The sequence below is a fragment of the Rhinatrema bivittatum genome, chromosome 13 (assembly GCF_901001135.1).
Source record: "Rhinatrema bivittatum chromosome 13, aRhiBiv1.1, whole genome shotgun sequence".
NCBI classification, from domain to species: domain Eukaryota; kingdom Metazoa; phylum Chordata; class Amphibia; order Gymnophiona; family Rhinatrematidae; genus Rhinatrema; species Rhinatrema bivittatum.
The window spans coordinates 35,048,970-35,066,754 of NC_042627.1; the positions used below are offsets into that span (position 1 = coordinate 35,048,970).

The 17,785-nt window shown below is 44.6% G+C and overlaps 1 protein-coding gene across 1 annotated transcript in view; it reads left to right on the forward strand.

Annotated features, from left to right (window-relative positions):
- MTMR10 (myotubularin related protein 10) overlaps window positions 1-17,785 on the forward strand; it is a 144,446-nt gene that overhangs the window by 108,310 nt on the left and 18,351 nt on the right.

Sequence of the window (17,785 nt, forward strand, 5' to 3'; positions counted from 1 at the left end):
CGCTATTACCCCTTACTGAATAAGGGGTAAAGCTAACGTGTTGAAAACGTGCATCCAATCGGCCTAATTGTATGCAAAGACTGAAGTAAGAGGTTACAAGAGTCCTTTCCCCATAGAGCTTACAATTTAAGGAGTGAATTTTCAAAGGGGTTTTGCATGTAAAACTAGCATGTTTGCTGTTTTATAAATGTCAAGCATATATATGTATGTACCATTTTGCAGTAGGCGGGGTTCCGAAGTATGTGCAGTAGTTGCTATTTTGTAAAACATATGTATACATTACTGATATTACTGAACTTATTCATACACTTTTCACCAGCTAATTGACTCACACAAGTGAAATTGGATTTGTCTGTCTCCATTTTTGGGTGGGAAGTCGGGATGAACAGGTAGGGTCACATGGTGAACTGCTTTAGAAGGTCTGGGTGAACTGGTGGAGGTATCGGCAAACTGGTTATTTCAAGTATCAAATCAAGTATTTTCAAAATGGTATAAACACATACGTTATAAAATGCTTCCGCATATAAATCGGGGTTATGTGTACTTTTTTTTTTTTTTTACGCACTTAAAATATACGCACATATGTTTATAAAATAGATAAAAGTATGGATTTTCTGCATTGGAAATATTTGTGTACACTGAAAAATGTGTACATACTTTTGGAGCAGAAATATGCGATATTTTATAAACTGTGCAACTCCCACCGCACAGTTTATAAAATACTCCACACATCCAGTTGTGCGTGTATGCGCTGTACCATAGATGGGTTTGAAAATTAGGCTCTGAGGATGTGGGATGGCCACAAGTGTTTTGTGTAAGTGGAAAATACGTGATGTACAAATAGCATCTGTTTAGCCCCTGTGTAAGTTAAACTTTAGGCAGCCATGCAAAACGGAAAATTTTCAGAGGTGCACATGAAAGGAAGGGTTGGGGAAGGAAGGTAGAATTATTTATTTGTGGATTTGGTAAATCGCCTCTTACCCATTGGCCTACAAGCCAATGTTCAATAAAACAGAAATACATTGTATTTACATAATAAAGACAGATCAAATAACCCACTATATAATAAAGTTAAGCAAAGGCCTTAAGAAAAAAGTTTTACCTTTGTTTTTGAAATGTAGTATAATCTTCTAAACTAAGATTAATCGGGTTCAATGCATGAAAAGGCCCTATGATTGGTCACCAAAAAATGTGCATGTATTGTATTTTTTGTGGCTAAATAAATAGAATACATGCAAATAAATAAAAGTATATTAAATAAAAGATGCACCCTCTGTATGCTATGCAGTAGAGATGTGAATCGTTTTCCATATCGTCTTAACGATAGAAATCGTGTGGCAGGGCAAGAAAATCGTGTTAGGCACGATTTTTTAGTTAAAAAATCGTTAAAAATCGTTTTTTCCGATTAGTGCGCACTAACTCGAGTTAGTGCGCACTAACTGGGAGTTAGTGCGCACTAACTGAAAATGATACAATTTGACACTTTTCAGGTCAGTTAAGGTCAGTTTAGGAATTAATATGTATTCCTATTGGTTGCCCTCTTATTTATTCATGTTACCAAGCTTCCCACTGACAGTATATGGGGGATGGGAAATGGAAACAGTTGGTAGCTTGACAAAACAAGTAATGTGATCAGTCAATGTGACTAGAACTTGTGCCCTAACCCTGATACCAGGGGTATTGTGATCTTCCTGCACACAGTGCCCTATCCCTATTAATACCAGGAGTGTTGTGATCTTCCTGCACACAGTGCCCTAACCCTGGCACCAGGGTTGTTGTGATCTTCCTGCACACAGTGCCCTATCCCTATTAATACCAGGAGTGTTGTGATCTTCCTGCACACAGTGCCCTAACCCTGGCACCAGGGGTGTTGTGATCTTCCTGCACACAGTGCCCTATCCCTATTAATACCAGGAGTGTTGTGATCTTCCTGCACACAGTGCCCTAACCCTGACACCAGGGGTATTGTGATCTTCCTGCACACAGTGCCCTATCCCTGGCACCAGGGGTGTTGTGATCTTCATGTACACAGTGCCCTATCCCTATTAATACCAGGAGTGTTGTGATCTTCCTGCACACAGTGCCCTATCCCTAATACCGGGGGTGTTGTGATCTTCCTGAACACAGTGCCCTATTCCTGATACCGGGGGTGTTGGGATCTTCTTGCACACATCCCGGTATCAGGGATAGGGCACTGCATGCAGGAAGATCACAACACTCCTGGTATCAGGAATAGGGCACTGTGTGCAGGAAGATCACAACACCCCTGGTATTAGGGATAGGGCACTGCGTGCAGGAAGATCACAACACTCCTGGTATTAATAGGGATAGGGCACTGCATGCAGGAAGATCACAACACCCCTGGTATCAGGGATAGGGCACTGTGTGCAGGAAGATCACAATACCCCGGAGGAGTGAGGGTCAGGCAGCTCCCCCCTGTCTGTGAAGCCAGCCTCTCACTAGTAATGCAGGGAGGGAGCTGTCTCGGACTTCACCATCCTCCCCCCCCTCCCCCACACACCATTCACTAGCTGGGACATGGGGGAAGTCAGGAGTGAGGGTCAGGCAGCTCCCCCCTGTCTGTGAAGCCAGCCTCTCACTAGTAATGCAGGGAGGGAGCTGTCTCAGACTTCACCATCCTCCCCCCCCCCCCTCACCCACACACCCATTCACTAGCTGGGACATGGGGGAAGTCAGGAGTGAGGGTCAGGCAGCTCCCCCCTGTCTGTGAAGCCAGCCTCTCACTAGTAATGCAGGGAGGGAGCTGTCTCAGACTTCACCATCCTCCCCCCCCCTCACCCACACACCATTCACTAGCTGGGACATGGGGGAAGTCAGGAGTGAGGGTCAGGCAGATCCCCCCCTGTCTGTGAAGCCAGCCTCTCACTAGTAATGCAGGGAGGGAGCTGTCTCAGATTGGTATCAGGGATAGGGCACTGAGTGCAGGAAGATCACAACACCCCTGGTATCAGGAATAGGGCACAGGTTCTAGTCATATTGACTGATCACATTACTTTTTTTGTCAACTACCAACAGTTTTCATTTCCCATCCCCCCAACCATCACCTCAGTTGGAACCTTGGTAACATCAATAGATAAGAGGGCAGCCAGCCAATAGAAATACATATTCATTCCTAACTGACCTTTACTGACCTGGATAGTGTCAATAATTTGTATCATTTTCAGTTAGTGCGCACTAACTCCCGTTAGTGCGCACTAACTCGGAGTTAGTGCGCACTAACTCCCGTTAGTGCGCACTAACACGATTTAACGATTTTTAACGATAAATCATTAGAATTTCTATTGTATCGTGTTCTATAACGATTTAAGACGATATTAAAATTATCGGACGATAATTTTAATCGTTAAAAAACGATTCACATCCCTACTATGCAGTAGTTCAAAGTGTACACAAAGTAGCAATACACAGAGAGACTCAGCAATATTTTAAAAACTTTTTTCATCAGTACTGTCAAGAGTTAAGCAGTAGAGAATTCAGACTATGTATCAAAGAGTTTTGTGTGATATGAGAGAACATTTTACCTCCCCTCTCTCATTCGTGATCTTATATATGTGTAGTTGTTTATACCCCTGCTGCAGGTGATAAGCCAAAATATGATCATTGTTGCATCATTGAGATACAAATTTTACATAAAATTTTATATAAAATGTGTTATATATGTTCTTATGTTTTTCTGGAAGGAAAATCTCAGCCATTACACAATTGAAACACCTATTGGTGGGAATCAGGATACAAGCATAACTATTCTTTTTTTTTTTTTTTTTTTTCATTTAAAGTTTTTTATTGAAACTGTCACAATATCAGAATCACAAGGCAACAAGCATAATAACAGGGATATAACAGAGCAGTGAAAGCAGTGTATACAGCTCTACAGAAGGAAAGGTATATCCAAGCACAACACATAATACCAAAGCATGCCCTGTGATACAGAACATAAATCCTCCATTTATTATTTTTCTCCCCCCCTTTCCCCCCTCCCCCCATCTCCATACATACTGCCAAAAGGAAAATTGGGTCAAATAAATGAAACTAAGAACAACCACCATAGCCTCCCCAAATAACATGGAAACACCCTATACTTGAAGTGGTGCATTGGAACATGACGGGTCAGTAGCTTGGGTGAGTTTCCAACTGGTATATGGTTGCCATATCTTGTCAAATTTAAATGTACATTTGTGCTTGAAGGCTGTTATCTTAGATAATAAATAAATCTTGTCCACTTTCTGTTGTATGAGTGCTTTTGTGGGTACCCTGGGTTCCTTCCAAGTCCGGGCAAGCTCCAGACGGGTAGCTAACAATATATGGTGAGCCATCTTATTAAAATCCTCTGGCAAGCCCACAAACTTTCGCCCAAGCAACGCCTACGCCGGGCCAATATCGGATATGCCAGGTATCATATCCTTCAGCCAGAGATGAATTGTCTGCCATAATCCCTGTAAAGGAGGGCACTCCCACCACATATGAAGAAATGTTCCCACCTTCCCACATACCCGCCAGCATTGGTCAGAAACTCGGGGCATGAATTTATGTAATCGCTGCGGGTACATATACCAACAATACAAGACCTTATAAGCATTCTCTATCATAGATGCGGCAATATAACCTTTCCCGAGACCCTGAAAAATGGTCTTCCACGCCGGAGTAGAAATATCCATCCCAAGATCCCTTTCCCAAGCAAGTTGAAAACTGGCTTTTGCCCCCCCAGGCGTAGCTAACAAATGATAGATACCCGATAATATCTGGCTGGAATTGTCAGCTTTCTTACACATTTGTTCAAAAGAGGAAGGGCCAGATAACAGGTGTACCCCAATTTGAGTAGTTCGAGCAAAATGAGCGAGTTGCATATATGGGAAATAAGCTGAATCAGGTAAATGATACTGACGTTGTAAATCCGCAAAGGACCGCAGCCCTTTCGGTCCCCATACATGGTCCCATACCAAGATTCCCCGCCGTCTCCAAAGCTGGAAGGCTGGGTTATCTCTTCCCGGCCCAAAATCTTTATGAGCATAGAGACTAGTAAGTGTATGATAGGCTCGCTGCCCAATAAGCCGATCCCCATGCTGAAACCATAAAGATAAAACATCCAACACAGAGGGCGATAACGCCTTCCCCGGCTCCACCAGCCAAGTCCTCCTTGGCTGCCAAATAAGACTTCTCAACGGGATGTCTCCGTAAAGTTCCTGATTGATATTTATCCATTGTTTAGTGTGTTTCCCTCTATGCCAATCCACCAGTTTTTTAAATTGAGCGGCCCAATAATAACGGGAAAGGTCCGGGACATTAAGCCCCCCCAGCATTTTCGATTGAAAAAGTACTCGCCGAGCTACTCTAGGCCTCCTCCCCGCCCAAATGAAGTTCATACATTTCCGCTGCCATAGGAGGAGTTGGCGCGCCGGAACCTGTATAGGGAGCGTTTGAAAAAGATATAACAATCTTGGCAATATAGACATTTTGAATACAGCCATCCGCCCTAGCCATGATATGTGATATCTGCTCCACTCTTCCATTTCTCTGACCAATTTTTTCCACAAAGAAACATAATTGAGCGTGAATAAGTCCTGGGACGTACTGAGTTGCACCCCCAAATACTTAATATGCGACGAGGCCCACCTAAAAGGAAAATGTTCCTTCAAGGAAGCCACAGATTGGGTAGAAAGATTAACATTCAAGATCTCCGATTTCTCCCAATTAACTCGAAAACCCGACACTTTGCTAAAAGCTTCCATCTCTGAAATCATACTGGGAAGGGAGGTATCGGGTCTAGTTAGAGTGAGTAAAATGTCATCTGCATAAAGGGAAAGTTTAGATGTGATCCTACCCAAAGTTAACCCCCTGATAGTCTCCTGCTCCCGGATTTTAATTGCAAATGGTTCTAGAAACAAGGCAAAGAGCAGGGGGGATAGAGGACAACCCTGTCTTGTACCCCGCCCCACAGTAAAAGTAGGCGAATAGCCACCATTAATCTTTAGGCAAGCTTGGGGATGATGATACAATTGTCATACCCATTGTAAAAAAGGCGCTCCAAATCCCATGCTCTCCAAAGTCAGAAAAAGATATGGCCAGTGAACCATATCGAACGCCTTTTCGGCATCTATCGACAAGGCAATGGTTGGGATTTTATATTGTTTCGCAAACCAGATACTATCAAATATCTTATGGACATTATCCACAGTTGTCCTCCCAGGAATAAATCCAGATTGATCGGCATGCACCATTTGTGAAATGAAACAATTTAATCTAGTAGCCAAAATTTTCGCCAGGATCTTTACATCAAGATTCAGAAGAGATATAGGCCGATAGGAACCACAAAGAGAAGGGTCCCTACCGGGCTTTAACAATATGGTGATCCCAGCCGTATTAGCCTGGGAGGACAAGCATAACTATTCTAATGGGTGCGTGGGCCCTGTGGGGACTGTTGTTGCAATGAGTGGAGTATTTGGGGGGGTGATGCAGGGTGAAGGCATGGGGCAGCAAACAAAAGCCCATGGTTCCTCAGTTTTCAATACCCATTATAAAGTTGGTGAAGATGGAGAGAATGTAATGGTGTTAATAGATGTCACACACAGATTTTAGGAAAGGACAGGGTTATATATTTGTCCTGCAAACCAGTGAAAACATGACAAAATCTCCAAAAGGACATGCTGGTTAATTAAAAGTATAGTGCATATAGGCCATCTATAGATTGAAGAGGAATGAGCAGGTACTCAATATGGAGAGCAATAGTCCTGTGTCATATGAAACAACATCAAAAGGAGAAAAAAGAGGGCAGGTATTGTCTTAAGAGTGCTATTTGTGACTCTCATAGGGTGGTGGTGTTATACTAAAAAGAATTGTTCAGTCCTTTAAAACAGGACTCGTCATGAAATAAGGAATAGCTAAAGGCTTTCCTCTCCAAACACAGACTTGTTTGCTCAGTCTTTAAAAAGGCAATGGAAAGAAAATGTTCATATCCCTTTCATTGCTACAACAAGATGAGTATTTACAGAAGTGAGGAAGTTAAAAAAAAAATATTAACTAATAGTGTGTGGTTGTATTTGCTGTGTATAATATGGAAATATCGAGACATGCACTGAGAGTACCAGTTTATTTTAAGCATGTATAGATTTTAGAAAGATAAATGTCATTCTGTGTTGATTAAAACAGAATAAACTCTTACTTGCTGTGAGATCAGAAGGTATTCAACCTTGTTTCAAACACTGATTTTGGTGTGTCAAGATGGCTTGGAAGTATTACTTCAAAATGTGAAAATGAGACAGTGGCAAAAATATTTTGAGGAACAAAGCACCCAGAGTCTAATTGTACTCACATATTATTGAGGAAGGGAGTCAGCAAGCTGGTAATAACTTGTGGTCATAAATGACAACCAGTCCTCTCTATCATTAACCCATAACATAATTTTTTTAATACACACAAAAATACCCAAATCCGAACATGAGCTAATGTTTTCGTTGCCACAACTTCATCAGGGGAAAAATATGTAAAGTCACTTCTGGACAACTGTGCTTTCTAACAGACTGGCATGTCTTACTGCAAAGTGAATGGAGTCCAAATCTAATGCTGATTTCATATGGCGTAAACGTGATGACATCAGCGACATACGACGCAGAAAGTCATAGAAAATTAGATACCCACAAGCCACATTTAGCTTCTTGGTTCAGATCCTTCTCCACCCACTTGCTTCACCTTTCTGCTTTTTCCCCTGACAAAGTTCAACAAAACATTAGCTAATGTCTGAGAAAGTGCCTGAGCCCTGGTTCCACTGCATGTTGGCTGACCTTGCTTCCTCTCTTTGAGAAGCAGCAGTGACTGCAGTGCTGCTTTATGCAAGTAGGTTTTGTCATCTCCCATTTTTGGCTCTCTAATGTTTCAGGTAGATGAGCATATAAGTTTTAATACTTAGTCCAGCATCCAGATACTTCCTCCACCCCATCATTTCTTTTATCCTACTCTTTCCTCTGCCCGCTACATTTGTTTCAAGCAATGTTCAATGCTGTCAGTTTTTGTACTACTACCTCTGCTGTTAGGCTACATTGAGCATTTGCTCATATTTCTCTAAGCCTTCCTCTAACATTACATATTGACCCTTTGTCCTTGAATTATGGTTTTAATAAAGTGGTAAGATGTTATATAAATATGTGCGCTGCATAATTCTGGTGTTTCTCTCAAGATTGACATAATCAGCTATTTCCCTGTATGTACTAGGATCAGTCCAGGCTGCTGGGTTATGCCTCCCTTCCAGCAGAAGGAGTCAGAGAAAAGCTAAAAAGCACCCCCTAGATATACCGGTGTGCCACCTGCGATCCCTCAGTATTTCTCTGACTCCAGCAGATTGAGAGGCATAACCTGCGGGCCTGATCCTATTCAGATTACTCATTAGTTGAACAGGTTTGAAAGTATTAGTTTGGACTGTACGGACCTTTGACTAGACCAATTTTCTTTCTTAAAAAAAAAAAAAGACTAAAGGAAAATTTCTACTTAAGATTAAACTTATTCTGATTCTTCAGTTTTCCTTTTGGGCACTGGCTGAGGGGAGGCATTCTTCAAGGCAGGCTAGGCAGGGCAGTGCCCTAATGCTAGGTACCCGGAGCTTTTTACTATACTCTGTGGCCAGGGGGAGGATTTACCGGTGGGCCGGTCACTCTTTCCCCCCCCCCCCCCTTATTCCGTTCCAGGGATGTGCATTCCCCTGATGGGGGCTCATAGTTCAACACTGCAGGGAAAATAATTACAATCCTCAAAGGGCTTATATTCAATTTCTTTTACAGTTTTTTGGTGTATAAAAAAAAAAAAACGGACCTCGCATCGATGGGTCCTTGTTGCTGCCCTTCTCCAGCCCCGGCCTGCCACGAACCGGCCCCGGGTCTCCGGACGGGGTGGATCTTTCACCCGGCACTTCATCTTACTGCCGCCTGGTTTTTTGCGTGCTTTTTTTTCTTCTTAGCCCGCGATTACTATGCCGCGGGCTTCTGCCTGCATGGCCTGCGGGGAGTCAGGGGCACAGCTCTCCCGGGAGGGTCTCTGCTCCTGGTGTATCCCCGGGGGGCGAGGGACCCTCTCCGCGGCTGGGGATAGCCCGCGGCTCTCCTCTATCGCGGCCTCGAGGAATTGCGGCGGCTTGGGGGCAGAGGCCTGCCCCGCCCCCACTCAATGAGGGAGCAGCAGCCATTTTGCCCACGCCGAGCACTGATGCTGATGCAGTGTCGGAGGGAGAGGAGGACTCTTGCCTTAAGCCCGCAGCGCATTTGTGATTTTTCGGCAAATTTGGACCCTCCTGCCTCTTGGCCTCCGGGGGGGGGGGGGGCCCTTAGAAACCACCCCCGTTTTCTTCAAAATTGATTCTCTTAATGCACAAAGCCTATTTCATTTCATTTATAAAGTTTATTAATCGCCTAACACTGTTAGGCCTAGGCGATATACAAAGTACACACACATAATAAAAGCAAATCAAACAAAAATAAATACAAATAGAGTAGTTTCATAGAAACAATCTAATAGATTATCTGATAGTCATTACCTTATGCATTAAATTGTTCAGGTATTACCTTTAGCAATTATACACACGATTCAGCAAATATTCCTTAAAGGCAGTTTTAAATTTTTTAACATCATCAATAGATCGTAATTCATAGGGAATCATATTTAGAGGCTGAGACGGATTGGGAGGACTCCCCTGCCGCCCTCCCCCCTCCCCCCCCCCCCCCCCCCCCCCCCCCCCCCCCCCCACCACAAAGCGTTCCAAGCCCGCACCGGACTAGGGGAAGGCAGGGGCTTGTCTCCCGCATCCGGTGGAGGAACCTGATTTTCCTGCGGGTCCCTCCCAGGACACAGGCACCCTGGATATGGGCGGGATGTGGACACACATGTGCAGGTGGAAGGGGATGATCCTCAGATCCTTTGCTTATTCAGCAAGGAAGAGCTGAATCCCTTAATTCCACATGTGTTGAGGGAATTGGAGATGCCAGCTCCACAACCTGAGGCGGATTCCTCTCCCGGAGATTCTGTGTTAGCGGGACTTAGAGGTCCACCACAAACCTTCCCATTCCACCCTAAGTTATTTCAAATTGTCTCCAGGGAATGGGATTTTCCAGAGGCCTCGTTAAGGGTCAGCAGGGCTATGGAGAAACTATATCCCCTACTGAGCGAATCCTTAAACCTTCTCAAGCTTCCCAAGGTAGACTCTGCGGTCACGGCTGTAATTAAGCATACCACCATTCTCATGACTGGCGGAACGGCGCTTAAGGATCTTCAGGACCGGAAGCTGGAGATCTTACTGAAACGCATTTTTGAGGTTTCTGCGCTTGGCGTCCGGGCCGCATTCTGTAGCAGTCTCATGCAGAGGGCCACTCTCCGATGGGTTCAACAGTTGCTTTCGGCCCAGGAGCTCCCCCTGGAGGAGGCAGAACAGGCCAACCACATGAAGTCTGTGGTCGCCTACACAGCAGATGCCTTATATGATCTTCTACGGACTTTGGCGCACACTATGTCATCGGCGGTTTTTGCAAGGCGGCTCTTATGGCTCCTTAACTGGTCGGCAGATGCCTCCTCCAAATCCCAGTTGGGTTCCTTTCCCTTTAAGGGAAAATTGCTTTTTGGGGATGAGCTGGAACAACTTATCAAGGACTTGAGGGACAACAAAGTTTATAAGCTTCCGGAGAACAAGCCCAGACAGTTTCGCCTGTCCGGCACGTTCAGGGGCTGTTTCCGTGGTCAGCGCTGTTTTCGTGCGAGTAGGGGTTTTTCCTTCACACAGAGACAGTCGGCATCCCATTCGCAGGCGTGGGCGCATTCCTTTCGAGGCAGAAGGCCTCAACTTTCGGGGGCCCCTCATAGTTTTACCCCCAACAAGACTGTGCAATGAAGGGATGCCGACCCGTTCCTCCATCCCACAGATTGGGGAGTGGCTGCCCCTATTTCGGGAGGAATGGGTCAAGATAACATCGGACCAGTGTGTTCTCGACATAAGTCATGGTTATGCTTTGGATTTTGCTCGGCCACTCCGCGATCTGTTTCTAATGTCCCCTTGCGGCCCCCCCTGCCAAGCAACAGGTGATTGCTCAGACGCTGTCTCAGTTGCAGACACTGGGAGCTGTGATTCCAGTCCCATCAGCCGAGCGCTAGACCGGTCGTTATTCTATCTACTTCGTGGTTCCCAAGAAGGAAGGCACATTCCGATCGATCCTGGACCTGAAGCAGATCAACCGGACATTACGCGTTCAGCGGTTTCGGATGGAGACACTGAGGTCGGTCATTTCGGCCGTCCACAAGGGCAAGTTTTTGGCCTCTTTAGATCTAACTGAGGCTTACCTACACATAGGAATTCAGGCACGCCACCAGTGGTTCCTCCGGTTCATGATACTAGGGAAGCATTACCAGTTTTGTGCCCTGCCTTTTGGTTTGGCGACAGCCCCCAGAGTTTTTCACCAAGGTAATGGTGGTAGTTGCAGCTTTCCTCCGGAGTCAAGGAATTTTAGTTCATCCTTATCTGGACGATTGGCTCATCCGAGCGAAGTCGGAAGCACTTTGCCAAATAGCGGTGCAGGCGGTATTGGACCGGCTGCGATCATTGGGATGGATAGTCAATTTCGCCAAGAGCCAACTGGTTCCATCACAGGACTTGGAATTTCTGGGAGCACGATTCAACACTTCTGCGGGCAAGGTATTCCTCCCCCACCAGCGGATGGACAATTTAGTGTCTCAGGTTCGGCGCCTGTTGGCCCTTCCTTTGCCTACAGCATGGGATTATTTGCAAGTTCTTGGGCATATGACATCTACTCTGGAATTGGCCCCATGGGCCTTTGCTCATATGCAGCCTTTTCAGAGGGCGCTGCTTTCCCACTGGGATCCCAAGTCGGAGGACTATCACTTGAAATTACCGTTACTGGAGCCGGCCAGGACCAGTCTTAGTTGGTGGTTGGTACTGGGACACCACCTTCAGGGGGTGGACTTGGAACCCCCCTACCTTGGATCATCATTACGATGGATGCCAGTCTGACAAGTTGGGGGGCAGTCTGTCAATCCAGGTCAACACAGGGACGGTGGTCCCCTCGACAGGCCAGATGGTCGATCAATCGGTTGGAAACCAGGGCGGTTCGCTTGGCTCTCCATCAATTTCTTCCCTTGGTCCATTGCCGAGCAGTTCAGATTCTTTCCGACAATGCAACAACGGGTAGCGTACATAAACCAGCAAGGGGGTACAAGAAGTCGCCTGGTGGCCTCCGAAGCGGACTTGTTGCTGGCCTGGGCAGAACGTCACCTGAGCCGTCTCGCGGATTCTCACATCGCAGGCGTGGACAACGTCCAGGCGTATTTTCTCAGCCGACAACGCCTGGATCCAGTCGAATGGGAGCTGTCAACCGAGGTACTGCGGCTCACCACTCGTCGCTGGGGAACCCTGCGCTTAGATTTGATGGCAACTCGGATCAATGCCAAAGCGGCTCGCTTCTTCAGTCGCAGGAGAGAGCACGGCTCGGAAGGGGTAGATGCTCTGGTGTTTCCGTGGCCCCCAGACATTCTTCTTTGTGTTACCTCCTTGGCCACTGGTGGGGAAAAGTTCTAAGACGCATAGAGTCCCACCGGGGGCTGGTTATTCTAGTGGCTCCGGAGTGGCTGTGAAGACCATGGTTTGCGGATCTAATCAACCTAGCAGTGGATGGCCCCTTACATCTGGGCCACATCCCGAATCTTCTACGACAAGGTCCCATATTTTTCAAACAGGTGGATCGGTTTTGTCTAGCAGCTTGGCTTATGAGAGGAGACAACTGAGGAAGAAAGGTTATCTGGAAGCCGTGATTTCCACTCTTCTTATTGCCCGCAAGACCTCCACTTCCCTTGCCTATGTTAGGGTCTGGAAGGTTTTTGACTCTTGGTGCAGTGGGTTAAAGGTGTCCCCACGGTGGACCTCTATTAGTACATATTCTCGCATTTTTGCAAGATGGCTTAAAAAAGGGCCTGGCCTATAATTCTTTTCGAGTACAGGTGGTGGCCCTGGGCTGTTTGTGTGGTAAGATGGATTTTGTCGCTACCATGTATATGCATATACATGGTAGCAACAAAATATCCAACCTGCAGTCACAACTGAAGCCTAATACCTTAGCGCCTCCCAGCGCATACCTCCATCCCTGCAAAGGCATTTCTATTCAAGCCTTCGAACCTATTTCAACTTCAGAGACCCAATCAGTATTGAAGAGAATGAAACCCTCCTCTCACCCATTTGACCATATTCCTTCCAAACTACTGCTGCTAATACCAGATACCATTTCCAAAGCCCTGACTGACATTATCAATTGTTCTTTAGCCCAAGGAATCTATCCAGACGACCTGAAAACTGCCTCAATCAAACCACTCTTAAAAAAAACCTAATTTAAATCCCAAAGATCCTTCCAACTTTCGCCCAATCTCCAACCTCCCTTTCATAGCTAAGGTAATGGAAAAACTAGTTAACACCAGATTATCAGACTACCTCGAAGACCACAAAATATTATTCCCCACCCAATATGGCTTCCAAAAATCTTTAAGCACCGAATCACTTCTCATATCCCTAACAGATTACCTCATTATGGGCCTCGATAAAGATCATGCCTACTTACTAATACTCCTCGACCTCTCGGCCGCCTTTGATACTGTTAATCACTCCCTCCTCCTTAATCAACTAGCAAACATTGGAATAACTGGCTCTGCACTTGCCTGGTTCAAATCTTTCCTGGGGAACAGAGGATACAAGGTCAAAATACACAACAAAGAATCTCAGTTCTATCCTTCCATGCTAGGAGTTCCACAGGGCTCCTCCCTTTCTCCCACGCTCTTTAACATTTACCTCCTCCCCCTATGTCAACTATTAACCAAACTGAACCTCAAATACTTTCTATACGCGGATGACGTCCAGATCGTAATCCCCATCAAAGAATCCCTCACAAAAACTATTAAACACTGGGAAAATTGCCTTCTAAAAATTGACAACCTCCTCTCCAGTCTAAATCTAATCCTAAATTCTTCTAAAAGCGAACTCCTAATTTCGCCAGAAAACAGTAACCTCTCCGCAAATCCACCAACCGGCTTTCAAACATTACAAGTAAGAGACCTAGGAGCCATCATTGATAATCGGCTAAACCTAAAAGCATTCATTAATCAAACTACCAAGGACTGCTTTCATAAACTTCACGTCTTAAAAAGAATTAAACCACTTTTCCACTCCCACAACTACAGAACAGTCTTGCAATCAATAATCTTCTCTAAGTTAGATTATTGCAACTCCATTCTTTTAGGTCTCCCATCTTCTCACACTAAACCCCTCCAGATGGTTCAGAACAAGGCCGCCAGAATATTGACAAACACAAGAAGAAGAGACCACATCTCTCCTATTCTCAAAGACTTGCACTGGCTGCCAGTTCACTTTAGAATCTTATATAAGTCCATTACCACCATCTACAAAGCTATCCATCAACTCTCTCCGCTTAACCTTCAAATTCCATTTAAAAAACATACCTCAGCCAGACCGATCAGAGAGTCCTATAGAGATTCACTACAGGTTCCTCCTTCCAAAACCTATCAGCATATAATTCTCTCAGAGACAGGGCATTCTCCACGGCAGGACCTACTCTATGGAACTCCATCCCACCAGATCTGAGACAGGAACCCTGCCTTCCAACATTTAGGAAAAGACTTAAAACCTGGTTATTTATGAAAGCCTTTCCAGACACCAACTGAACCTTATTTCACCTTTAATCAACTCTGATCACCCATCAGGGTAATCAACAACTTTGCCAATGCCTTAACTTCACGATCTCCTTAAATTGGCTGTTTTTTTCCTCTGTTAAATTACTACCGCCTCCTCACCGTTCCAAGTTGTATTATGTCCCTGTTTTATTGTAACTGCTACTTTTTCTTTTAGCACCTGTTAATGTTTTTATTATATTAGTTTGTTACATCTTGTTAATTGTAAACCGGCATGATGCGATTCCCATCACGAATGCCGGTATAGAAAAACTCAAAATAAATAAAATACATAAATAAGATTGAAGGTTTTTCCATTGCGGGTCACCTGGATGTTACTCGTTTTTTACACGGTGTCAAACATTTACATCCTCCGGTACGAGCACTTTGTCCATCCTGGAGCTTGAATTTGGTTCTTCGCGGTCTTTGCGCTTCGCCGTTTGAGCCTATCAAGCGGGCCACCTTGAAGGATTTAACTCTCAAAACAGGTTTTCTCATGGTTATTTGTTCAGCGCGTCGTGTTTCCGAAATACAGGCATTGTCATGCAGGGAACCATTTTTGCGTATAACGGAGTCGGAGTTTTCCTGAGGACAGTTGCCTCCTTCTTGCCTAAGGTGGTTTCGGCTTTCCATGTCAATCAGTGGACCTTCCATCTTTTTCGGAGGAGGATACCCATTCTCCTCATGGTAGCGACTTACGGCGATTGGATGTCTTGCAGATCTTTTTACGGTATTTGGAAGTAACTAATGAGTTTCGTTGGTCGGATCATCTTTTTGTCTTGTGGAATGGTCCAAAGAAGGGGCATAATGCGTTCAAAGCTACCATTGCTCGCTGGTTGAAGGATGCTATTGCTTCCACGTACATATAAGAACATAAGAAATTGCCGTGCTGGGTCAGACCAAGGGTCCATTAAGCCCAGCATCCTGTTTCCAAAGGAGACCAAACCAAGTCACAAGAACCTGGCAATTATCCAGGCACTAAGAAGATCCCATGCTACTGATGCAATTATTAGCAGTGGCTATTCCCTAAGTAAACTTGATTAATAGCCATTAATGGACTTCTCCTCCAAGAACTTATCCAAACCTTTTTTGAACCCAGCTACACTAACTTCACTAACCACATCCTCTGGCAACAAATTCCAGAGCTTTATTGTGCGTTGACTGAAAATAATTTTCTCAGATTAGTCTTAAATGTACTACTTGCTAACTTCATGAATGCCCCCTAGTCCTTCTATTATTTGAAGTGTAAATAAGAGTCACATCTACTTGTTCAAGACCTCTCATGATCTTAAGACCTCTATCATATCCCCCCTCAGCCGTCTCTTCTCCAAGCTGAACAGCCCTAACCTCTTCAGCCTTTCCTCATAGGGGAGCTGTTCCATCCCCTTTATCATTTTGGTTGCCCTTCTCTGTACCTTCTCCATCGCAACTATATCTTTTTTTGAGATGTGGCGACCAGAATTGTACACAGTATTCAAGGTGTGGTCTCACCATGGAGCGATTATAGAGGCATTATGACATTTTCCGTTTTATTAACCATTCCCTTCCTAATAATTCCTAACATTCTGTTTGCTTTTTTGACTGCTGCAGCACACTGAGCCGACGATTTTAAAGTATTATCCACTATGATGCCTAGATCCTTTTTCCTGGGTGGTAGCTCCTAATATAGAACCTAACATCGTGTAACTACAGCAAGGGTTATTTTTCCCTATATGCAACACCTTGCACTTGTCCACATTAAATTTCATCTGCCATTTGGATGCCCAATCTTCCAGTCTTGCAAGGTCCTCCTGTAATGTATCACAGTCTGCTTGTGATTTAACTACTCTGAATAATTTTGTATCATCCGCAAATTTGATAACCTCACTCGTCGTATTCCTTTCCAGATAATTTATATATATATATTGAAAAGCACCGGTCCAAGTACAGATCCCTGAGGCACTCCACTGTTTACACTTTTCCACTGAGAAAATTGACCATTTAATTCCACTCTGTTTCCTCTCTCTTAACCAGTTTGTAATCCACGAAAGGACATCGCCTCCTATCCCATGACTTTTTTAGTTTTCGTAGAAGCCTCTCATGAGGGACTTTGTCAAATGCCTTCTGAAAATCCAAATACACTACATCTACCGGTTCACCTTATCCACATGTTTATTAACCCCTTCAAAAAATGAAGCAGATTTGTTAGGCAAGACTTCCCTAGGGTAAATCCGTGTTGACTGTGTTCCATTAAATCATGTCTTTCTATATGCTCTATGATTTTGATCTTGAGAATAGTTTCCACTATTTTTCCCGGCACTGAAGTCAGGCTCACTGGTCTATAGTTACCCGGATCGCCCCGGAGCCTTTTTTAAATATTGGGGTTACATTGGCCATCCTCCAGTCTTCAGGTACAATGGATGATTTGCTACTCTTTAGTTTGTCAATCTGGCCTACTACATCTTCCAGGTTCACAGTGATTTCGTTCAGTTCATCTGACTCATCACCTGTGAAAACCATCTCCAGAACTGGTATCTCCCCAACATTCTCATTAGTAAACACGGAAGCAAAGAATTCATTTAGTTTTTCTGCAATGGCCTTATCTTCCCTAAGAGCCACTTTAACCCCTCGGTCATCTAATGGTCCAACTGACTCCCTCACAGGTTTCTTGCTTTGGATATATTTTAAAAAGTTTTTACTGTGAGTTTTTGCCTCTGTGGCCAACTTCATTTCAAATTCTCTCTTCGCCTGTCTTATCAATGTTTTACACTTAACTTGACAATGCTTGTTTTATCCTATTTTCTTCAGATGGATCTTTCTTTCCAATTTTACTTTCTGAATCGAGCGCGAATACCTAATAGGGGCCATCAACATGTATTTGCATGTTGAGGGCGCTATTAGGTTTGGCGGGTTGGACGCGCGTTTTCCGCCTCTTACTGAATAAGGGGTAAGGGAAAACGCGCATTCAGTGGCAGGTTAACAGTGCGCTCCGTCAGAGCGCACTGTACTGTATCGGCCTGTAACTAAGTTATGTATTCTGTTCTCTTATTGTCTTTTACATTAGCATATGAATGTG